This window comes from Callospermophilus lateralis, chromosome 1 (assembly GCF_048772815.1).
Source record: "Callospermophilus lateralis isolate mCalLat2 chromosome 1, mCalLat2.hap1, whole genome shotgun sequence".
Taxonomy (NCBI): Eukaryota; Metazoa; Chordata; class Mammalia; order Rodentia; family Sciuridae; genus Callospermophilus; species Callospermophilus lateralis.
In genome coordinates, this window is record NC_135305.1 from 131744243 (window position 1) to 131769558 (window position 25316).

General features: G+C 45.6%; 1 pseudogene; it reads right to left on the reverse strand.

Annotated features, from left to right (window-relative positions):
- The window catches only part of LOC143398647 (transmembrane protein 132B-like), a 734105-nt pseudogene that overhangs the window by 277258 nt on the left and 431531 nt on the right, over nucleotides 1–25316 (reverse strand).

Consider the following 25316-nt stretch of genomic DNA (forward strand, 5'->3'; position numbering starts at 1 on the left):
GAGGGCTGAGCGTTTCCTTGCATTGCGATCACCACTGGACTGAGCGACAAGGCATCGAGGGAGCGTGGAAGTGCCCAGGACCACAGGCAATGTCCTGGACCCCTGGGGCAGGACACAGGAGAGGCAGAGGGTTCTGTATCATCACTGCCACCTGCATCTTGTCTGTGCGAGAAGCTGAGGTTGGAGAGGCCAGGACACAGGATCCCTGTGGGTGGCACTGACTGAGAAGGTTCTGATTTCCTGGCCTCCCATGGGAGTTGGGGGCTGCTTACTCCAGAACTCGGCTTGCACCACCAGATGACGGTGAGGGAGGCCCACTATGCGGAGTTCAGGGCACCTGCCTTGCTGATACTAAACACAGAAAGGACAGGAGAAAAGTTTCTAGAGTGTCTTAAAAATCCACCTAAAAAAGTAAAAAGGGGAGGCAAACATACAACTTACCAGCCCACACGCAGCCCCAGCCGTACAAGGCCACACTTGCCACTCACCAGGTTTCCTCTGCCTTCCCCACTGGCCTGCCTCATCCCTGACCCTCCAGAGTGACCGCAATTAGTCTCTTTGTGTGAGATCTCATCAGCTGAATCATCCCATTTTTCTCTTAACTCTATTTCTCTTTTCTTAGGGAACAAGATAGCAATCACCGTAAAGTCGAAAGAAACCATAAGTAAGAGAGAAAAAGTAACGTCAGAGTGAAAAAAGTGCAGCTTCAGAAAACACAAAGGGAGTCTATGAAATTTAAAAAACAGGCCCAGTTTAGAATCCACAGGAGCAAATGGGCATAGCTATGCACCATGTCCCATTCCTGCCTTGTGTTCTTCCTGTCTCTGTGCTCTCTCTCTTTCTTGGTTAATCGAGGAATGAAGGGAGGAAGGAAGGAAGAAAGGGAGGGAAAGAGAAGAGAAATAGCAATCTTTCTTGTAGTTTTTTGCCGCAGTCTCTGGCTGGGCTCAAATCACGAGCCACCACACAGCTTGTAGATTCAAACAGCAATTCTTTATTCCCGATCTCACACCGGCCTTCTACAAAGACGTTCTGGGGAAATCCACGTTCTCTGCCCAAATCCACACTCTGCCCAAATCCCCTTCTCCTGGGCTTCTGTCTCCCGAAATATACTGTCTGACCCTAAGAACTCAAGAGGAACTCAGCAGCAGGATATGCCCTATTCTAAAGGGGGAACACCCTAATCTCCTATTATGCTAAACCGCCCTATTCTAAAGGGGGAACACCCTAAACACGGATCCGCCCTGGTCCTTGAGCAAGGTCACCTTACATGCAATGTCCTGCAAAATGTCCTATTTCCATGAGTCCTTCAACTAAAGAAACATGGGGGTACGCTGGCAAGGAAATTGTCATACCTACTTGGCTGATGGCTCCCAGCATCTCCCCCCTTCTGATTAATTAAACAACAAGTAATGTGGCTTAAGGACCGTGCCTGGTAGGTTGTCCAGTTCAACATATGGTTCTTACCCGTCATTGGAAAACTGACCTTTAGGCGTCAGCCTCCTGTCTTAGGTTGATACCACTGCAACTGGATCATACCCGTCACTGACTAGCGGTCCAGCATACAGCCATACTTGTGGATAGGTCTATGCACCAGTGGGGGGGTGAGGTTCTTTGCCTCACCTCTGTTGGCCCCCAAATTTGGCCTTGGTGCCAGTGGGGGAGTGAGGTTAATGTGGCTTAAGGACCGTGCCTGGTAGGTTGTCCAATTCAACATATGGTTCTTACCCGTCATCGGAAAACTGACCTTTAGGTGTCAGCCTCCTGTCTTAGGTTGATACCACTGCAATTGGATCATACCCGTCACTGACTACCAGTCCAGCATATAGCCATTGGCCCCCAAATTTTAGAACATCACTAGCAGAAGGGAGGAGGATACAGAAATGCCATGACACCAAGCCAATTGACAGTTCCTTTGGAAAAATTGCATCACTGGTGACACCATCAGCAAAGATATGCCAGCATTACCACAATTAACATGTGGTGCGCTGGCAAGGAAATAAAAATTGCATCACTGGTGACACCATCAGCAAAGATATGCCAGCATTACCACAATTTGCTGCACTAAACGTAGTTACATAGTCCAGGCAATTTCTGCAAGCGGTTCAAAGTGGAGGAATCTATCAATATGTCCGTCTCCTCCCAAAGTCCGTTGCCTCCCAAAGTAAGTTGACTCCTTGATTGAGCATACTTGTTGAGTTATATTCATTGGGATGAAGATAGGAATTCTGGCAATGATGCTAAAAAGACATTATCCTGAAAAGAATTATTAAATATAATGAAAAGGAAAGGTGAAAGTAAACAAACAGATCTGTTAACCTCCTTAAAAAACAATCCTTAAGAGCTGTTTACCTGATTTAAATTAGTAAACAAGCAGATCTGTTAACCACCTTTAAAAACAATCCTTAACAGCTGTTTACCTAATTTAAATTAAGCCATTTAAATCATGTGAATAAAAAAAAATAATTCGGATCCATTTTCTCATGAGCACTCCTCATATATGAAATATGGACATACACACACACAGACATACAATACAAAACACAAATGTGCAAACAAACGTACAACACATAAGATAATAATAAAGGCCTTGTAACTTTACCTAGGTGAAATCTCCATTGCAATGTTTAAAAACTCCACAGTCAAAAAAAAAAAAAAAAACTGATCAAAAAAAAACATAAACCTAGGTTTGTATGAGCTCAAAAAAATAAAAATAGAACCTTATGATGTGGAAAAATGCAATAATAAAGTAGATATTGAAAAAAGCATCCTGGTTAATCACTGTTGCAGATGTAAGAATGGCCAAGCTGGGGTTTTGGATATCAGCTGTTATGGATTTGAGTTAAATCATCTTCTTTTTGATCTGTAGAAATTGTTTTAGTTAGTCTTTCTGGAATCCAAATTGGTTGCTGTTCTTCCTGTGGAAAAACAAAAACAGAACCCCGACTCCAGACAATCACTGGATCAGGACCTTTCCATTGTCCTGTTAGAATATCTTTCCAAAGTAACTTAGGCTTATGCACATTTTTTGGATACATATGTCTTTCCGCAGCACTAAGTCCTGATGAATCCAAATTTTAAAAGTTTAGAGTAAAAAGGGTTATTTTAAGTTTATCTTTGGGGGATATATATACCCCTTTCCAATTTTTAAGATTAACTAGGCTTCGAATGACGCAATCTTTCCTCCGTCATGAAGGCATCTTAATCACCTTCAAATTAACCTTTTAAAGTCTTACAATTATCATCTATACTGTACTTTTAAATGTACTTTTTCACCACCTACAGCTTCACTCTTTTAAACGAGGCTTAGATTCTGTTTAAATCGCTTTCATGTTAGTTTACATGGCTGCCCTTCAACCAAAGGCCTTTTTTACTGCATTAAGAAGCTTTGTCTCAATCTGCCATGTACAAATATCTTTTTTTTCTTTCTTCCTTTCTTAAGCTTTTAAAGTAAGTCTAGTTTCCTCAAAATTTTTTTAAATGGCATTTTACAACTTTTTACTTTACCACACAGAGATTATCTCATCTAGAAACATTTCTTTTTCTTTTAACCTTCCATATTAAAATATATTTTCACATCTTGAATCTTTTTATATCTCTTTTTAAGTCATTAACCCTTTTTATAAATTCACATTCTGAAATAACCCTTATAAAATTTTTGATTTAGACAAATTACTCCGCTTTAACAAGATGAAATACTTTCATGTTTTTTTATGGTACTATAATACTATAATTGAAACCCAAATGTAACTTTTTATACTCTTTGTATATAAATTACACCTGATAGAATCTTAACACTTAGTAACCTTGTTTCAGCAAAGATACAGACCAAAGCAATATTAAACTTTTTTCCATTCACCAATTTATGAAAACACACATAATGATTAAATATATTACCTTATGGAACTTAATAAGTAAAGAGTACTTGATTTCATATTTAGTGGTTGATATTTTAACACTTCAGTTTTGTAAATTAATTAGAACTTTGTAGAAACCAAGATCTTAGACAAATGTAGTAAACAGAACTAGCCACCTCTTTCTTGTTGAAGAAAAATCCTTCTACAGGATACCATGATGGTCCCATTGATATATTTAATAACTCGTCTTTAAAAAGCCATGGGCTACATTTTTGTATTGTATCAACATATGCCCTTATTGTTCTTGGTCTTACTGGGTTTCCTCCTTTCTCTAACAATTTCTCTTCTTCGGAGGTCAACAACTTCAAACTTTGAGTCAACCATTTTCCCCAGTTTGCCTGAGAAAGTTCTAGGAACAGGCAACTTGAAATAAAAACAAAATAAATCAAACTAAGAACACATTGTTTTTTGAAATGCTCACCCATTCTTTCGCTCTCCTTCAGGGGCTGAACAATTTCACTTACCTTTTCTTCAGATGCTCCCCGTATGGACCGCCAAATGCCGCAGTCTCTGGCTGGGAACAAATCACGAGCCACCACACAGCTTGTAGATTCAAACAGCAATTCTTTATTCCCGATCTCACACCGGCCTTCTACAAAGACGTTCTGGGGAAATCCACGTTCTCTGCCCAAATCCACACTCTGCCCAAATCCCCTTCTCCTGGGCTTCTGTCTCCCGAAATATACTGTCTGACCCTAAGAACTCAAGAGGAACTCAGCAGCAGGATATGCCCTATTCTAAAGGGGGAACACCCTAATCTCCTATTATGCTAAACCGCCCTATTCTAAAGGGGGAACACCCTAATCTCCTATTATGCTAAACCACCCTATTCTAAAGGGGGAACACCCTAAACACAGATCCGCCCTGGTCCTTGAGCAAGGTCACCTTACATGCAATGTCCTGCAAAATGTCCTATTTCCATGAGTCCTTCCACTAAAGAAACATGGGGGTACGCTGGCAAGGAAATTGTCATACCTACTTGGCTGATGGCTCCCAGCAGTTTTTCTTTTTAACTTTGTCCAATAAATTGTGAATTGACTGAGTGTAAAACTTGTATATGTTTCAAATATCCATATTTTTCAGGGGTATTGTTTTCTATGAAGTGGGTGCAGGGAACTGTGCTTGGAAGTGCTCAAGATGAGCCTGGGGAGGGGGTGCAGGAGTCCCTCGAATGGCTGTGCTAAGAGCATCCCTTGATTCAACAGCCAAGACCCTTCCTTTGTCTGAATGGGAGGACAGGAGAGACCACAAGCACAAACCGTTTTGGATTTCACCCAGAAAATGCAGATCGTACTTATTTATGTCTGGGTTATTAACTATCACATGCTGTGAGCATGTTCAGACCTATTGGTTGATCCCCATGTCTGGTGTGCAGATTGCAGCCAATAAGCAGATCTTTGAGGTGGGAAGTGCACATTATGAGACCCTGTGCCTTGGCTTCCGGAGCCTGATGGGTGTGTTCTTGATACAGAGGAACCTGTGTATTTATCAGACTGAGCAGAGAGATTGATATCAAGCCAGTCGAGGTGAACAGAACAAATGCAGAGGCCTTTCCTTCTGTGCTTACTCTTGGTTTTTCTCTTCCTTTAGAATGCCTGGCTCTCCTTCCAACTCTGATCTACTCAGGAAGAAAGAAAATAAAACAAGGAATCAGGAACTAAATATTTATACCTTGATCAACAAGATTTTCTGATTTAAGGTCATAAACGTGGAGGAAGGGTCCCTGTGGGACAGACAAGATAGACAGTTATTTTAAGGGGCTGAAGCTGACCCATCTAAATGAATTCATATTCGAAGTTTAAATTTGCGCTGTTTAGAATGCCGTTTGTGCCTGGCTCTTCATTCTGACAAAACGCTGCGCCTTCAGTGAGCTGGCATCTCATGGAGCACAGAAGGCAGGGCAGACGAAGGACTCTCACCTACTCCCAAAGGACTCTTACCTACTCACTTTGATCATTGTGAGCTGCTTTTCCTTCAGACATCAACAAGGACAGAGGGAGGACAGGAGCGGCCACAGGCACAAACCATTTTGGATGCTAAGCTGAATCCTATTCCAACAAGAAAAAGCCAAGCCACAATCCAATTCGCTCCAAAAAATCCCTGCAAGGTGCTCCTCTGGCCCTCGACTCCAGCAGAATCCACAGCCCTGACTCCAGCTCCAGACCCGGGGCCACATGGCCAGGCCTCCTGGGTCTCAGTGCTGACCACAGCGGGGGACTTCCAGCCCCCAGATCCTGGGAGCGTGCATGCATGTGTGTGAATAAAATTTCAAAACAGCAAAAATGATTGAGTTAATTAAATCTGTAAATTGTAACTGCCTATCTTTCAAATGCACCAGTTCATGCTGTTTTTTTTTTAATTTTTTTATTTTCACGAAGAGTGGATCTTCATAATGAAATGATGGAAACTTCTCATAACGTTTAGTATTTCCTTCAAATGGGCTTCCTTCTTGTAGTTGAAATAATCCCTTATCCATGAATTTACCAGTTAACACGTGTTGACAAAAACATAAATCATGGTTCTTGTTCTCTAAGAATTCACAGTAACTGAGGAGAGAAATTAGGCAAACATAAAAAAAAAAAAAAAAGGTAACTGCAGATCCTATGATATAAAATAAGATGGTAACTTACAATTGATGGTGTTTCAGGCTCAATGAAGTACAGTGACTATTAAAATTGAACAGCTGATTTTAACTCAGTAAGCCAAAGGGTCTACACCTGACGTTCGGGGAGTGAATGGAGACGATGGGAGGCCCCGGGAGACTTCCTGGAGGAGGTGGATTTCAAGCTTGAATGCAGGGTGATGTTTATTCCTAACTGTCCCTCCCATGTGTCATGGGGCACCCAGTCCCTTCCCACAAGGCTGCCTCAGTACAGGTCATCTCTATACTTCCCAGGTGACCTGTCCTGGTCCTGTGCCCTCTCTGGGCCCCCCACCCAGGTTCTCTTGGAACCAGAGGGGACTTGTCTCTGTGACCTGCTCCTGCCCTTTCCCCTCAGCTTCTGCCCCAGAAGGAGATGGAGGCCTCTGATCTGGTTCTCCACTCCCTTGGGCAGGATTCCTTTTGCAACATGCCTGGGTCAGTGTTCCCCATCTCCAGGGGAGTCTCAACGGATCCTATGCATTGTGCCACATCAGTCCCCAGCATAGGGGCACTGTCCAGTCCTGCTCCTCGGGCACAGCCCTCCTCTCAGCCACTCAGCTGCCCTGGCTTTCCCTGTATGCAGGCAGCACCTGCTCACTAAGCCAGCTCACTGCAGGGACACATGCCCAGATCTGCAGGCAAAGGTACCTTTCCTGGCCTGGGCTTGGGGCTGGTCCTCTGCACACCTCCTTCTAGAGGTGGGATGGAGCTGGGTGCCAGCTCCGTTTGTATGAACCTGTTAGAGTCTGTAAACAAGTCAAGATGGCACCTGGCATTTTGCCAGAAGGAGTGGTTTGTGAAGTAAGGCCAGGGAACCATTAAGTGTGGAGATTCCTTATTGGTTGACTGCTGTATCTAGTTTATGTTAATTAAGATAAGCTGTGTGGAATGTATATATACCCCTCCTGTCCTACAATAAACGGCTCCCACTCCTGCTGTATCAATCTACACAAGTTGCTCGTTACCCCCCGGTTATTTTGTTACAGCCGGACTGCGGCATGAACCCACCACCCATGCTCTGCTGCCCCACCTGGCTCCCTCCTGGCCTCCAGCAGGGAAGGGGGTCTCATTGGTCATCAGGAATAATCTTTGAAATGTCCACATGGACATCGCCGCCTGTCTCAAAGCTCACTGAGGAATCCTCCATTGATCACTTGTCGGTATCTAAACTCAGTTTGTGAAATGTGCTCGTTTGCTGCCCATTAATGGTAACATCTGACATTTAAGTCAATGGAGTGCTCCTTGCTGCTTACTAGGTCCCAACACGAGGACTACCCTCAGAAGGTCATAATGAGGCTTAGCATGGAAGCATTAGAAATGCCACCCTCTTCAACAGCACAGGTTGCACACTGCTCAAACAACAGACACTCTTCCCTTGCCAATAATTTAAAAGATACCTCCTAGTGTTGAGTAAGCAGTGATATGAACAAGCCTCTGAGGTGGTCCTGAAGGGGTCCTGTCCCTGCAGTTTGTGGCCATTATTGCCCTTGTTCTGTCCCCCCGTCCAGGTGGAATTTGGTGAATGGAAATCTAAGTTCAGCATAGCAGAGTCAGCTCACAGGTAAGAATGTGAAGTTGTAAAACTGCACATGGCGAGCTGGTGTGATCCTCTTCCCCAGCCTCCCCAACAGAATCCATTTCAAACCAACTTCAAGCAAGACAACGTAAATGTTTAATATCTAGATGTCGAATTAATGATGTAAGACTGAAGTGCAAACTCACAAACATCCTGCGGTTCAGTCTGAAAGAAGGACTCATTCATAATGGAGATGGCATGCAGCACCCCAATTCACAAGAACCTTTAAAAGGGGGATTTATTCCTGAGTGTGGCAGAGCATGCCCGTAACCCCAGTGACTCAGGAGGCTGAGGTAGGAGGATGGCAACTTGGAGGCCAGCCTCTGCAAATGAGTGAGGCCCTGTCTTCAAATAAAGTAAAAAGACCTGGGGGTGGGTGGCTCAGTGGTAGAGCTCCCCTGGAATCAATCCCCAGGACCAAAAAACCAAAAATAAATCCATAAATAAAATCAAGGTTGATGATTAGGAGTTCTGAAAAGTAAAGAGAGTCAAAGCGGGTGGAACTGTCCCTGGTCTCACCACTAGGCAGCGAAGGGTTTGCTTTGATGTTTTTCACACTCCTTGCAAGAGAGGCCTCTGCCGGGAGCTGGCATGGAGGTGGGTAGCCGGCGTTCTCTGGACATGGTGCGGACGTCATTGTCTCAGTGATGAGAGTCTCACAGCAGACCTCCTGGCCACCGCAGGAGCTGGGCAGGAGCTGCCCGCAGGAGCTGGGCAGCCCCAGGAAGGCAGGACGAATTCCTGGTCAGACAGTGCAGTCCTGGGTGACCACTGGAGAGCACAACCCAGCCACCTGGACACCACTCCACACCACAGGAGGGGAGAGATGAGAAGATATTCATCCACCCAAAGCCAGCAGCAGAGGAGGACAGAACAAGCCAAGGGGTGCCTGCCCAGTGCCCCTGAGTCACCCCTGGCTGCAGACGCCCCAGGGCACCTGGAGAGGCTTGGGGTATCCTGTGTGTGGGGGCAGCCATGGAAAAGCCATCAAGCAAACCAAAAGCCCTGTTGGCCGCTCTTCCCTATAGGAGAGCCCCGGGATGAGACTTGTGCAAACCAGGCCACAGAAGGGCCCAAACCACCTGGGGTCCTATTTGTGACCATGAAGCCCAGGGGTTGTGGCATTCTGCTTTGTGAATGTGGAACTATGGAAATATCCACAATGATGGGGACACTGAACACGTTCCATTACGTGGGTATCGAGTGGCTTTCACTGAAGAAATGGGCCCCCATCCAGGCCTGGCTGAGGTACAGACTGTGTTTCCCGTGCAGTTAACAGAAGGGTGCACTGAGCCGGGGAGGGCTGTGCTGCTGTCCTGTGGCCCTATGCAGTGTGGTCTGTGGGTGAGCATGGGAGCCCAAGGACCCAGAGCCGCTGCCACGCCTGGCAGGTCTGCACAGACCCTGGGACACCAACCAGGTCACAATCAGGAAGACTCCCAGATCTTGGTGGAAACTCTGGCAAAACACAAAACAAAACCAACAAGCAAAATGTGAGCCCAGTGTTGCCCAAAGTGCCTGACAGAGTGATGTCACTAGGGAGGCCCCTGTGTGAAAACAGAGGTGACCCCAGGGAGTGAGCTGGAGGGACACACCATAACTATGAAAGGAAAAGCCCCTGGATCCAACTGTACCTGCATCCCTAACCACCACACTCCCAAGTGCTTAGCTACATCAACCAAAAGCCCCACTTTTTGTCTTAAGTCAAATATTTAACATCTTTCCTTAAAAGAGAAACCTCGCTGATGTTGCCCATGAGGTCAAGACCTCATATAATTTGTTTGGTTTTCTTGGTGCTTAGCTCTGTGTCTGTCATTCTTGTTGTAGAGAAAAAAGAAATGCTCAAAAAGACACAGGAAGGACAGGAAGGCTGTCCATGTCACCCCCCGGCTGAAGGCCAGCTAGGGAGGAGGGAGGTCTGGCACTGTTGGTTGGACTACATCCGTGGAAAATCCTGTTCCAACCCAGATAATGCCACCTGCAGAATAAAACACACTTTCAGGGAAGCCTCCTGTTCTACCCAATAGCTGCCTGCTCAGCAATTAAGCCCTTCCAAACCCAGCTATGAGTGTAAATTATGCGGTTCAAGGACTTTGGTAGCAAAGTTTGCTCTGAACCAATGCTCTAGGCAAACCTCTAAAACCAATTAACAACGAATTAACTTCTGTGCTTTGAGAAAACATTGGGTTGAATTCTCAGATGGGTCTCAGCATGAGCAATGTTACAACCTACGTGTGCCCCTGCATGAACAATGCATGGACTCCCCACCCCATTTTTCTAACCATAGAGGGGGGAAAAAAGAAGCATTCTGTCTACACACAGAGGCAGAACTTCTTTTAGAAAACCATGAAATGCTTTGATCTTTCTTGTTCTTGGAGCAGCGGTGCCACAGTCTGACTGGGCACAAATCACGAGCCACTCAAGCAGGAACAAACTTTATTTCCGAACTCCCCCAAACGCCACCCACGTGGACTTCTCTGGGACACACCACACACCAACCGGAACTTCCCCAACCAACGCAAACTCCCCAGGCAATCCTCGGTAGAACTCCAAAGTATTGGGCACCCAAGGTGGACAGTAAAGGTCTAATATACAATTGAATCAATCCAGCATCATCTTAATGGCTCGCCTCTCAACCATTACTTCTGGCAAAATGCCAGGGGCCAGTGTGACTCAGCTGTGGCTCTCAGCACAGTGGTTTTGAAGGAACCCAGCCCTAGGCAGAGGCGAATGTAGGCCATAGGTTTCCAGTGTGAATAGGAAAACCATGTGGCCCTGTTTGCAATTGAAAGTGTCTGGGCCATCAGTTCTCAACACAGGGCACTCTCCCAATGTGTGGCTGGACATGACAAGATGAGCTGACCTGTGGTGGTCAGGCCCAGTGCCCATCCTCTCTTGTGCACAGGTGTCCACCACAGTTGACAGAGGCAGGTCACGGGGTTTTCCCCCTGGGATGTGCAGATTGTGAGCACCACTTCCAGCAGTGCTCATGCACATGTCCCTCAGCCCTCTCTGCTCCCCATGACCCTGCAGGACCCAGCAGAGGCTCTTCAGTCCCAGGACAATGGAGCCAGAAGAGGAAGGGGTTGCAACCCTGGGAGGCTGAGGGGCAGAATCCTCCCCTGCACTGGATCCCTCTGCACTGAACCCTGATTGAAGGTGGGTTTGGACCTGCAGCTCACACCGCTTCCAACCAGAGTACCAGGCACTGTGCCTTGGAGTGTGACTCAAAGCCCCATTTTTAAAAATGTCAGGCATCTTTAAAAGAATAATTGCCATCACACCCCAGTTATGGGCTGGGAGATCTATTAGTGGTTTGTTTTCACCCTAACACACCAAATGTTTATGAAAATTTCGTGCTATGTAGAGTAACTCACCCAATAAACAGGCGTCAGAATGTAATAGAGTAAAACGTTGAACGCTGCATACCACCCAAAGTCCTTTTAAAACCTTGTAAAACCTCTGTCAAGAAAATGCACCAAACTCGCTTTACAACCTGCTCTATTAGGTATCAAAATGTTTTCAAATATAAAAGTTTTCATAGTAGGAAAAAAAATCATTTCTTTTTCTTTATGGGTCATTTACTTGTCGGCATGTTAAGTTAACTGGGAAGGGGGTGTGTGATATTTACTCTGCTATTTGATATAAATATGTAGAAGGCCAAGATATTCTTCCCATGCATGCAGGATGATAGAATGCAGAGCTTCTGCCCCACAGGCCCCAGCAAGGCCTAATAGCTACACTATTGACCCTTCTTCTGGAGGAAACTTCCGGTTCTGTTGTTCTCCATGAGGTCACCCAGTGTCATAGTTTGGATATGAGGCCTCCCCGAAAAGCTCTTGTGCAAGACCGTTAAGAGGTGAAATGAGTACATTATAAAAGCTCCAATCAAATCCACGGATACGGATTCACTGAGTGGTACCTGTGGGCAGGCAGGGCCTGGCTGGAGGAGGCGGGTCACTGGGGAGGTGCCTTTGGATTTATGTTTTGTCTCTGGTGAGCAGAGCTTTGTCTGCCTCCTAGTGGCCACAACCTGAGCTGCGTTCCCCCACCATGCCCTGCCGCCTGGTATCCTGCCTCACTCTGGGCCCAGAACTATGGAGCCAGCTAACCATGGACTGAAACTCTGAAACCAAGATAAACCTTTTCTCTTTTCCATTGGTCTTCTATGGTAACTTGGCTACAACAATGAAAACCTAACCAAACATCTAGGTACTAATCTCTTACTGTGTTTGAAGAACCAAAAAGAACATCTTTGTAAGGTTGGAAAAATATGAAAAAAATCATACGTGTAATAATGTGAATGAAGATTTTATTGCTTGGACCCTTTATACACTAGGAAAAAGCTAATTGTCTTTAATCTTCTACTCTCTGACCCTCTGTGCTTGGGTGGAAAGGGAAGAGGTGACATCTTAAGTCTACATGGCAGCCAGTCATTAGATAACCTCAGGCTCAAGATCTCCATCCTGGATTTAGAAAGTTTGGGTATAAATCCTGACCTTACCACTCACTTGCCCTCAAACCAGGGAACTTCCTTGCCCTTTCCAGCCTCAGTGCCCTCGTCTGGAAAATGGGAAAAACAAGGATCACTGAGTGGATCCCAAAGACAAGGTAGAGAGGACACTCAGGTCAATATACTTTTTTTGTTTGATTGTGTTGGCACTGAGGGGTGGAACCAGGGGCTCTTAAACACTGAGCTGCATCCCCAGGCCTTTGTATTTTGGTAATGAGTGGAGAGAACCCCCTGCCTCCTCCTCCCTGCAGAATAACACCTGAAGTAACCGGGGCTCATTTCCTAAAAGCTTGTCGCGAGCAGAACGGGAACAGGCCGTCTGTGATCTCCTCCCAGGGGTCCCGAAGTCAGGAACAAGATTCACCGCTCCGGGTAACCGGTCTGGTCCGGGGATCCACGACGTGAACACAGGACATGACACTCGTGCTGTCTTTTCGAATGCTCAGTTTATTCACACAGTCACACTCTCCGTACAACGGCTCGGGAACAGAGACTGGCGGGGTTCAGTTCGCTCAATGGTGATCCTATAGCAAGGACCTGAACTGACCGATTTGCTCAGCCTTCCCAGCCTTAATATATCCTACTTGTTTACATTACATTGGGTTGTTTACATCATCACTACAAAAACATATTCCTATCTATCCACTCCATACTTGTTTACTACGCTCATTTGCTAAGTCACACTTGCTAAGTCACACTTGTTTGTCACATTACTTCAAAACATGTTTACCTAAAAGTCTTGTTTATGTTCCTCCTGACAAAGCTGAAGGTCCATACAGTTGGAGTCGGGGGCTTCTCAGGTTTTATAATAACAAGACAAGTGATAAGTTGTCAACTAGTTGTCAGACTCTACTAATAATGAAATGGGCAATTGGGAATGGGCTTATGAAATTCCTCTGTTTATGTCCAAAAAGACACTTTCCAAGTCAGGGCCATTTTTTATCATAAGTAGGTAATTTTAGACCCCATATTTTTACAAAGAGTGCAGTTTCTCTCAATTACGAACATCAAGTACCAAGCATCCAATGTCAGATTCCCCCATAAGAGAATAACATATGGCTTCCATCTCATGAACTGCATGCCTCATTATCTTAAAGACACCTAAATTGCATCCCTCAGAGAGCAGAATTTAAAATCTGAACCTATGGAGACAAAAACGAGACCATTGAAAGAGACTGAAGTTGGATTTACAGTTTTTCACGTGTCAAGATGCCCATGCTGGGGACTCACAGAACCCTGGCCTCATCTCGCACTAACGCTGGACAGGTGCTTCTGAGACCTGGTGATGCTATTGGGTAGAGCAGGCAGGAACACATACACCATTATTGCCTTCTGTTTTTATGTCATGAGCATTTCAAAAATATTTATATGCCAATGAATCAAATTTACCCAAGGGTTGATTATCTTAAATTAGTTTAAACATCCATAATCTTCATTTCTTGGCTCAATCAAATCTTTTCCTCTTACACTTGGCAAAATGTGTATTGACCCCAGATCATATTAATTGACTAGGAATTGTGCATGAATAATGGTTGGAATTACTGCCAATTAATTGGATTTGCAACCGTTCTCAGGGCTGTGAGGATGTAGCACCTGAGTGGTCGATGCTCCTACAACTCCTTACTTCCCAGCTCTGCCTAGTCCCTGAGACTGAAGGCATGGGCTGTGACCTTGGCCCTGCTCCACATGGCAGGCCAAATGGGAGAGGCTGACTATACAGAGGAGACAGTTGGAGCTGGGGGGTGGGGGCTGGAAGAGCAGGGGCTGGCCCCACCTTCCTCACTCCTCAAGTTCAAGATCATGTGATCCTCAAACCCCCTCTTGAGTGCTTCTTCCCAGTGGGCATGAGGCAAAGTTTCCATTTCACAACACTCTTCATACCATCAAGCCCAGAAGTGCTAAGCCTCCTCCCACCTGGGAAGTCCCCTTCCTTGGCTTCAGAGTACCCAGTTTTATTTCCATAAGGTCTTATAGCCACCATCTTGCTTCCTAGAAATCAGTGTAAGGTCACCCAGACGGCAGGCTGCGAACCTCTCACTTGAATTAACTGTGGTCCTGGAGCCCCAGGGTTGGAAATCTTGCTGCTCAAGGCATTTTCCTCTAACAGCTCTGTAAAGTGGGCAGCAAAATTAATAGCTGGTAGTAAAATGGTCATTTGTGGGTTACTGGATGTAGCCAAAGGAAGGCTGATGGTACCAGGGATCTGCTGCCAGGAGGAAGAAAGTGTTTCTCAGCAGGACCCAGTGGCTGCCCCAGAGCTCACTGCATGCAATGAGTGACTCTTGGGCAAAGTCCAGTGAGGGGCCACATCTAAGCCGACTCTGAGTGACATGAGTGAGCTCCCAGCATTGTGTCAAACCCACCCCCCAGAGGTTGATGGAGAACCTGCTCTGTGTGGGGCCTTGTTCCAGACGTGCAGATACAGATGAAAACCCCTGCCTTCCAGAGCTTCCGCTTGACAGGAGGACACAGAAAATCTAACAAGAAGAAAAATGTATATAAACAAATTAAGAAGGCTGTTAGGAAGTCTGGGTGGTGATGGAAATACTAATAAAGGACTCTTCTCCAGGAAAGAGGCTGCAGAGCACTGAATGCTGTGTCCTCCCCATCATCTGTTGGAGTCCTGGCCCCACTGTGATGGTTTGGAGTGGGGACATGGGAGGTGAACAGATGGAGCCTTCCTGATAAGCATAGAGCCTTCATAAGGAGAGGCAGAGAGCCAGGTCACCCTCTTTCCTCCAAGGGAGGACACAGCAAGAAGAAGCTTACCACCTAGAAAAGAGCCCTCACCACGACTGAACCATGATGGCAGCCTGGCCTCGTATTTCCAGCTTCCAGAAAGAAAAGAAGTGTTCATCATTTCAGCCACCACATCTACAGTGATTTGTCATGGCAGCATGAACTAGGACAGTATCATTTGAACAATTTAGTGTAGTAACTCTGAGAAGGAGAAAAATAAACATGATGATGGCAATGATGGTGGTGGTAGTGCTGATCATGATGGTGATGGTGATGATGATAGTGATGGTAATATTGATGATCATCATGGTGGTGGTAGTGATGATTATGATGGTGGTGGTGATGATGATGGTGATGGTGATGGTTATGATGGTGGTAGTGGTGATGATGATGATGATGGTGATGATCATGATGATACTAGTGGTGGTAGTGGTAATGGTGATGGTGACAATTATGTAGTCCTTACTATGTGACAGGTATTCACAGTTGATCTCAATGATTCTTCAATTACAGGTGATAAACTAAGGGGCAAAATCACATAGCAATGAGTGATAGACAGGTATTGGCCTAGCAGTCTGCTCCAGCATCTAAGCCCAAGTACAAGGTCAGGTTTTCTTCCAAGAAGAGGCTATATTTGACTGTCTGGAAATATGTGAACAGGGCTCAGGAGTCCCTCTGTGGCCTGTTGGCCATGTGGCATGAGGAGACATGAAGATTTTCCCTGCTTCTTTGTCAGTATCTGGGGGGAAACAGAATTACTACTTTGCAGGGCTGTTTCCGTGTTAAGATGGAATGTGTAAATACAAAGCTCTTAGAGGAATTCCTGGCACATGGTAACTACTCAGTAAACTACACATTATGAGCATTGCCTTTTAAATTGTTGTCAGGATATAGGGGAGAATAAGCAGAGCCATTCTTGGAGGAGAGAGGTCAGGAACCACATATGTGTCATCTCCAAGGAAACTCTCACAAGCTCATCTATCACATTTCTCAGGTTTGCAGCCAATGAATGTGTGCAGGGAAAACAGCCCTTCTCTTGCTCCTATCACCAGGGAGTGATGGCATGCACAGACAGGTGGCAAATGAACAATAATGGAATCTTGTGGTTGTCCCAAAGAGTCCTATGGAGAGAAGCCTGTGTCCCTGTGACCCACCCTGTGGGCAAGGGAAGGTTAGGGGTTCAGGTGATGAATCTGCTGCTGGGTCCCAGGAAGCTGTGAATGGTCTCTGTCTAGACATTTCCATGAAAGGTCTTGTCATTGTCATCATCCTTCCTGATTTAACATTCATTTTGTTTTTTTTAGTTCTTAATTCACTACTAAGTTATGAGGACTCTTGTGGAAGCATGGGTCATGCAATGCCTGTCTTGGAAACAGGAGAGTTAATTGCATACATCTACTGGGTAATACTTAATGTTTGAGCTGAATGCAATTTCCATACTAAAGATTATTCGTGTGTATGTGTATACACATTTATGTGTAGATTCCATTTTTATTTTTAAAGTTGTTACTTCTTCTTAACTCTGCTACGTAAGCTGAAAATTATTAAAGTTCTTCGTTCTATTATTGACTCTGTTTTTGTTTCTCAGTGCTAGGTATAGCTCTCAGGGCCTCACACATGCGAGGCAACTGCTCTACTACTGAGCTTCATCTTCTGGCTCCTGCCATGACCAAGTCTTTCTAGAACACATCAAAGAGTAGTCCTAAGAGAAAACTTCTGAATCCATCAACAAGTAGTTAAAAGCACTGCCATTTTATCAGGGGAAACTTAGAAAAGTGCTATTTTTAAAAATGCTTTAGAATTCAATTTACCACAATGTCCTGTGATTACTTTCAGGATCCAACCACAGGGAAAGATAAATAGGAAAAGAAAGAGAGAAATGGGGCAATGAGAGAAAAGGAATGGGGTTCCGACCAACAGTATTGACTTTGCATCTTATAAGAAATAAAAGTAATTTAAAAGCACATTATTTTCGGTGATAAATTGCCAAGTTAATGCAGTCACATAAAGAGACACAAGGACACTGGCTGAGGTCAGTAAGACGGCCGTACAGACTGCAAGAGAGCTACATGCTGCAAGTCCCTTTTTTGTTTGTTTGTTTGTTTTGTTTTTAAATATTTTTTAGTGTTGATGGACCTCTATTTATTTATTTATTTATATGTGGTGTTGAGAATTGAACCTAGTGCCTCACACATGTGAGGCAAGCACTCTACCACTGAGCCACAACAGCATCTCATCTTAGGGGAAAAAAAGAAGATGGAAATTAAACATGAAAAAAGCAACTCTGCAGGTGAGGTCAAAGGTGAGCGACCTGCATTATGTGATCAGAGGCCATGGGTTCGGTGTTTGGGTGACTGCCCTTCCTATTTGCCTTAGCAACTTGACACGACACACATTCGGCTTCTTGGGTCGGTAATCAAACACAGACTACTTTCTTGAGCTCTTCTGACTTCAGGGCTCTGGAGGCAAAGCCATGCCACTGACTGTGGGTCAAATCTCACCTGAAGGGTCACCAAAATCACTCAGTATTACACTGGGCTGCTTTCCCACAGGTTGTTGCCCCGAGGACCTCAGTTCCCCATCGCCTATGGCCCGGAAACCTCCTTGGGCTCAGAGACTCTTGCTCTCTCCGCAGTGCAGCTCACAACCCGGCACCCAGATTTCCTCAGAGTGAGCAACTGAAGGAATGAGCCCTCAAAATGGAAACCATAGTATTTTTATATCCATGTCAGAAGTGATGTTCTATTACTTCCACTGTATCATATTCATTATAAAAACTCAGTAAGTTCAACCCACAAGATTCAATCTAACTGCTTTGAAAAGACTTATTTTTTTTTTCAATGAGTCTTAGGATATGTTATACAGTACAATTATCTGGAGATTGAAAGCAATTCTCCAACACTTGAAGAAGCCTGATTTATGGTCTGACAAGGAAGGGACTTTATTAGAGAAGAATGAGTTATCAGAGAGAACCTTGTCCCAAGTCACTTTATTGTTCAGGAACTAATTACAGAGTATCTCGACTAGCCACATCCACTCTGTTCCATAAAATGCTGGCCTCGCAGTACTGTGGAGTGTGAGTAGTTCCAGTTGCCATCACAGTTCATTACTTTTTAAAAAGTGACTCATTAGACTATTTCACTAGTAGCTCCCTTTCAATGACTCCTGTGACTCCAAGGAGAAAGTCTTTTGATTCCAGTGCTACCTCTGTAAAGCCTCTCTTCCACTAGAAAATCTTCAATTCAGCAAAGGGAAAGCAGGTCACAGATTGAGGCCTTTGCAGGCAACCAGATCTGAATAGGGTTTAGTATTATCTAAGGGAGAGATTTAATAATTTTCTGGGATCGGTTGCTTCTGTGGGTGAGATACTAAGTTTGCTTTTTCTGGTAGTGAAAGAAAGGTTCCTTTTAAATATATTTATTTAAGGGAAACTATGAAGCATAGGCCACGATGCTTTCTTTCATTGAATACTGCATTTATAATAGACTCACATTATTAGGGTAAAATGGAGAGCTGCCTCTGGGTGCCACGATCTACCTGTAGCAGGCTGCCACTCACCTGTCCCCAGTGAGTGGCACTTCAGAACACTTCTGCAAGCATCAATGTGGGCCCCATGGAGAGTCTGCCACTGTGGACCTGAGTCTTAGGGACTGAGAAGATCGGGAAGCTGGACACTGAGGTAACGTGATGGATCCAGTCAAATGCAACTGACTCCAACAGCAAGACATAAGCTTTATCTGCGTGAGTCACAGCCACACTACAAATGGACCCTATGGTGTGCAGTTCCCTCCCTTAGGGAAATGTTGTAACATCTCTGGCTTGGGAGGCTAACGGGGTCTTCCACCTGCAGCCTCCTTAGGTAATCACTTGGTAAGTGGTTGCAGAAGGAAAACACTGGTCTACAATGAAGTCGGAAATCAAAAGAACACACGCTACAGAGTTTTACCTTTATTTTTAGCATTACAGAACCACAAGAAGATCTATCATACTTCCCAGAATAATATGCCTGACTTCACCTTCTAATGGTCTCAAGTTGCCCCTGGGGGGAGGGGGAGAAATCCCTTCTAGAGAAACTCAAACTCCATTGCTCACAGGCAAATTGAGAAGTGCCTCAAGTTCCAGGGGAAGTGAAGAATCCTGGCCCTGGATGAGGGAATGGGCTCTCCAGGGAGGCGGGTGGGGTCTTTGTGAACTGAAAACCATTTTTTTTTAACTTTACATGTTCTCATTTCCATTCTGTGTGCCTTCTAGAACCAGACTGTGTTATCTGAGCCCATTATATATGCAGAAACCTCTCTTGGGCAAAATTCTGACTTATTTTCCACCCGGGATGACATGTGGCCATGTCCACAGGCCCGTTAGGCCCATCACATCTGAATAATTGTGGTTGGACAGATGTGAGGTGGCTCAGTCCCAGATGCTCCTCTAAGTGCTATTGTGCATGTGGAAACATTATCGATTGTACTTTTAATGTTCAGCAAATTGCCTCCAAATTTGCCCCAAGGCACACATGTGGGTCCAGTCAGTGGCTGGTGGGCATTCCAATCTTAGCAAAAAAGTGAAATTTTAGCCTCCTTTTAGATTAACTGAGAGACTCTGGAAATATCTCACAGTATCTGTCATCCACGTCAGTTCACCAATGACCACACACAAAGAAGCCCAGGACATTTTCAATACACAAACCCAGAGGCCAGGGCATCGGGTCTACCAGTTGTCTCCCTCTAGCTCAGCACACCATAGGGTCCATTTGTAGTGTGGCTGTGGCTCATGCAGATAAAACTTATGTCTGGCTGTTGGAGTCAGTTGCATTTGACTGGATCCATCACGTTATTGTTCTGAGGCTAAAATACCTCTGACTCATAACTTCGCTTATGTTTCCCATGTTAAATGAGTGCAATGTTTACTTCTAGCCCTGTGCTGATAGAATCCTCCCAGCAATATCAGAAGATGAAAGAAATGAGAGGCAGCCAGCCCAGCACTCCCCCATCGTCCCTTCTCATTTCACCAGCCACACTGCAGGAGCAGAACAAACCCCGCAGCCTCGTTTCTGTCTCTAACTAACGTGATAAATGATAGAAACCTCCCATCCCCAGCATCTCTCATTTAGGATGGGTCTCATTTCTGATACATTTTCCCCCAAATCCTTTGTGTTGTTGATCCACCAATGCAGACACCTTTAGAAGTCTGAGATGTGTCAGGTGCTGTCCTCCATTTACAGCAGAGAAACTATCGGCTCCTGAGCGCTCTGTCCTGCCAGTTCAATCTGAACATAAATACAGGTAATGGCTGTAGCAGGCAGTTATGGGAAACCACAAAACTGTCAAAACAAACCAGCAGCTCTGTCTGGGAATTGTGTCCATGTCCCTTCTTGTTTAGCCTCAATTTTCTGCATTTGCACAGCCCAGAGAAGTGCCCCAGCCAATAACCTCCTTTCTTCCCCAAAGGAGGGGAGACTTCACACCCTCTTCCCCAGAGGAAACAAAACCTACAGAAAAGGTCAGCTGGTCCTACAAACAATCATGAAAACACAGAGGCAGAGCTCCTTAAATGGTTGCTCCTCCAGGCCACACTGCTCCTGGTGGTGGAAACAGACTCTGGACACACAGAGAGAGTCCCGGGTGATCACCTGCCTGCAGGTTTGGTTGCCTCCATCCACGGGTCCTGACGGGTAGCTCACTGCCGTGTGTCCCTTCACCCACTGGTGGGTGTTCCAGCCTGGGGAGGGACTCCTGCCCCTGAAGCCCCATCTGGAAAAGGAGCGAGGCTGTAATGGAGCTGTCAGGAGACGAGGGTCACAGCTGCCTCTTCTGTCCTGCCCTGTCCTTTCCTTTTCAAACTTCTTATATTCTGTGCCATCCTTGTACGAGCCCCCTCTTAGCTGGAGCTGTTTAAATCTAATAAGACAGGCCTTTGCACAGTGAGCTGTTGTCACTTTCTTTCTTCTCCTCAGGGGAAAGGGACCATCCACACCAGCAGCGGGGGCAGGAAGGTACAATGACAGCCTCTACAGACCATAGCAAAATCTTGTCTGGCTTGTAGCTGTTGTATCCCAACACCAGATGGTGATTTAGGCAGAGTAGGAGATCAGTAGGTATTTTATGAATGAATGAGTGAATGTCTAAGGGAATGAATGGAATGAAATGGCAGACATTTCCTAAGCAAGTCCTGCAGCCATAGGAATCCTCGGTGTTTGTTTAATAAGATGTTGGAGGTGAGTTCCATATTGGTTTAGAAAGTCAGAGGTGTCACCAAAGTCCCAGGCTGTCTACACCCTTCCAGCCCTCCAACCTCAGCACAGTGCTTACTCAGAGTACCATGACAGCTGCCAGGACTCCAGGCATCACCACCTTATTGTGCAGACTTAGAGGGTAGAAATAAAGAAAGGACAGTCTTCCTCCCATTCCCTTTGCTTTTATTCTGGAATAAAAAGCTTGCAACAACTCCCAGAGGACCTCTCCATGTTTCTTAGTGGCCAGAGCTGGGATCTGTGCTCCATCCCTACCCTGATCACTTACCCAGGGGGATGAGGTCCTATGATCATTTTGACAAATCATGACCGATTTCTTGGGGCTGATGCTGCTCACCCTGTGGGCATCCAGTGATGTCAGAAACAAAGCAAGGAATGTTGCTCCTGGGGCTGCTCGTGGTAAGGCAAATGGTTCTCTGTGTGACTGAACTGAAGCTGGTAACACCAGGAAAGCAGCCATGAAGTGGCTATTTTCAGATGCACAATGGGCAAGTCTCAGTGTGCTCCTCCCAACACTCACCTCCTTATACTGAGAGGAAGCATTCAGGGGTATTTTAACCTCAGAACAGGTATTTCTGCTCTGAAACCTCAAGCAGACAGTAAAATCTATGTTCAAAAATTTTAAACATAACTATCACATGATCCAGCAATTCCACTATGCGGCATCCATACAAAGGATGCGCCATCAGTACATCAAACAGACATTCCTACCCCCATGTTTACTGCACACTATTCAGGACAGCCAACAAATGGAATCCCCTAAATGTCCACTGACAGGTGAATGGAAGGGAAATGTGATACAGATACACAACAGAATACTAGTCACCAATAAAGGAGAGTAGAATCTTATCATCTGCAGCCATTTGGATCATAAGGCTCCATGAGATAAACCAGCCACAGAGGCAAATACTGCTTGCTTTTAATCTTACTTGGACTCTGAGAAAGCTGAGTCATAGAAGCACAGGACAGAACAGTGGTTACTACATGCTGGGAAGGTTGTGGGTCAGGGAAAGACAGGGAGACAGGAGTTCACAGCACAGAGACACAGCTTGCACTGGGACACCACAGTGCTTACAGTTAGCAGCACCTTACGCTACCCATCAGAGCATGGGGAGGATGGGATTTCCAAAGTCCTCATCACAAACACAGGATAAATTGGTGACGGATGACCTAAAGGTCCTGAATCCATCGTTGCACAGAATATACACATGCCATTTGTCACCCTGACCCCATGAATAGGTATCATTATTATGTCAATCAGAAAATAAATGTAAAATTTAAAATAATCAAAATACAACCCTTTTATGCCAAGGCTGCTTTTATGTCATACTTGTCCTCTTACAGAAAGTAAAAATGGCGGGTAATTTGTAGTGTAGATGTCATTTTTTCTTAAAATACACACATTTAAGCAAAGTGGGTGTATTGGGGATAATTTGAATTAATGTAAACATTCTATATTGTAATATGGTATTATGATGGATATAGCAAAAGTCATTAGTGTTGCTTAAAATGCTAATGATTAGTAAATGCTACGTGGAGGAAGGAGGGAGAGACAGTGTGGGGACACAGGCTTCTAGAACGTTCTAGGACCTACAGGAGAGACCTGAAAGCTAGCTCCAGGATAATCCCCAGGAAGCCATGGGAGGGAAGTCTGGGCTCCTGGTGTGGACACTCTTCCCGTGAATTCTCCAAGCCAGTCTGAAGAAGACCCCAGAGTCCCCAGAGGTGGCAGGTCTGGCTCACAGGCCTTGGTTTGTCACCATTGCTCAGCATCACCTGGAACACCTCCTGGATGCTTTGTTGCCTGCTGCGGTACTGACTTTTGTTTAGGAGACAGTTGAGATGTTGGAGGCTGTGATTAAGGACATACAGATTTCTTGACTTTAAATTTGTTGCTAAAGAGACAGAGGACCGCACAGTGTGAGCCTGCGGCACAGGTTGGTAGCTACTAGACCTCCAGTTCACTATTTCATGGGGGTTGCAGCAACAGCCCCTCAAACTTACTGTTTTGGCCTAAAACACTCATATGTCCTTGGTGTTATGAAAAAAAAAATGTCAGTTCCATTCACTGTACGTGATACCAGCCCAAATGTGAGGACACCACATGGCCATGTGTCACCAGAATGACTTTGGTTGCTCCAAAGTCCTCGGAATCCCAGGTGAGGAACTTCATTTCCTTTTCAGTTCTCTCTCAGTCCTTCCCAGTAACCAGGAGAACAATTTTGTTTTGAGGAGAGGAAGTTTTGCAGTTTCAACATTTACTAATGTTCATTTTCAGCCCAGGGAAACTGGGTCTCCAGACCAGAATGGGGAGCAGGTATTGGACCTGATGGGAAACACTAGTGTGCGCTGGCTGCAGCTGTACTTTGGGCAGCAATGTTGTGAGAAGGCCACCTGAGAACCCCAGCCACAGAGGCTCATCTGCACCCCTGAGGAGCAGCCTGCAGGGGCAGCTGGGGTTTTCCAGTCAGGGGACCATGTCACGGGGCCTCTGTGACTCTGCAGTTGTGCTGGCCTTTCCCAGGCAGCTGTGAAATGGGAATTCAAACATCAAACCCTGAGACTTCAGCCTCCCAGGCAGGAAGGGAGGTGGACATGCTGCATGGGCAGGGGTGAGCCTCAGGCTTGTGCATGCGCATTCCCGCCTCCACGCAGGCAAGTGCACACAGAGGGCGTAGGACCTCATAGTCCCCTTGCTGTTTTGGAGGTTGAGGCTCCAAGAAAAGAGAGCCAGTCCTTCTGAAGGGGACACCAGCTCCAAGCACCTCAGAGGACAACAAGCACCAGCTGACCAGGAGGAAGCCGAGCCCCTGTGCTTGCAGCCTGGCCCACATCCTGTCCAAAGAGGTCCCGGGAGCTGGCCAGTCAGCCAAGTGCTTCAGGACCAACAGGACCCAGAGTGTATTTATTAAAGTTTGAACTATTAAATTTTGAAAAGAAATGTGATTTTTACTGACTTGTAGCTATGATAATTTAAATAAAATTGACGGAGACTAGAAGCCAACTCCCTCAGTGACTTGATAATGAAGAACCTCCCTTATCCTCTGGGTGAATACAAGTGAGGACCTGGTTTTATGTTTGTCCCTGGGTTTATTTTGCTTTAAGACACTGTAATGTTCTAGTTCTCTGCTCCTGCTCACTTGGATCTGCTCACCACATATTTAGTTAGCAAACTTACAACATGACCCTCTTAACTCTCTTGTGTTGGACATCAGGACACATGAACTGATGGGCTGATAATGTGAAGAGAGATATGACCAGCCCAGGCTATGCAGAGACCACAAGTCATCATGACCATGAGATGGACACTGCTCCTACTCTCTTCACAGTGGGTGCCCTCTGGACAGGACACCCTGCACCAGATTCTGATGCCCTTCACCCTCCAGAGCAGAACTGATGGGGACACTGGGATGCCCTACCCTTCAGGGGCCTCACCTACATGTCTGCTCAGAGCCTGAAACCCATGTTGACTCTGTCCCTGGCACAGGTTCTGGGCAGCACCTGGAGGCCAAGGGCCACACTGCAGGACCCTGAGTCCTCCTCAGGGAAATGGACGTGGATCAATTTCCCTAACCCTCCGCCTCCTCATCTCTAAAACGAGGATCAGGAAGGCCCACCCACAGGGTCACAGAGATCAATGCTGAGGACAAGGAATGTCACAGGGCATGGCACAAATGTCA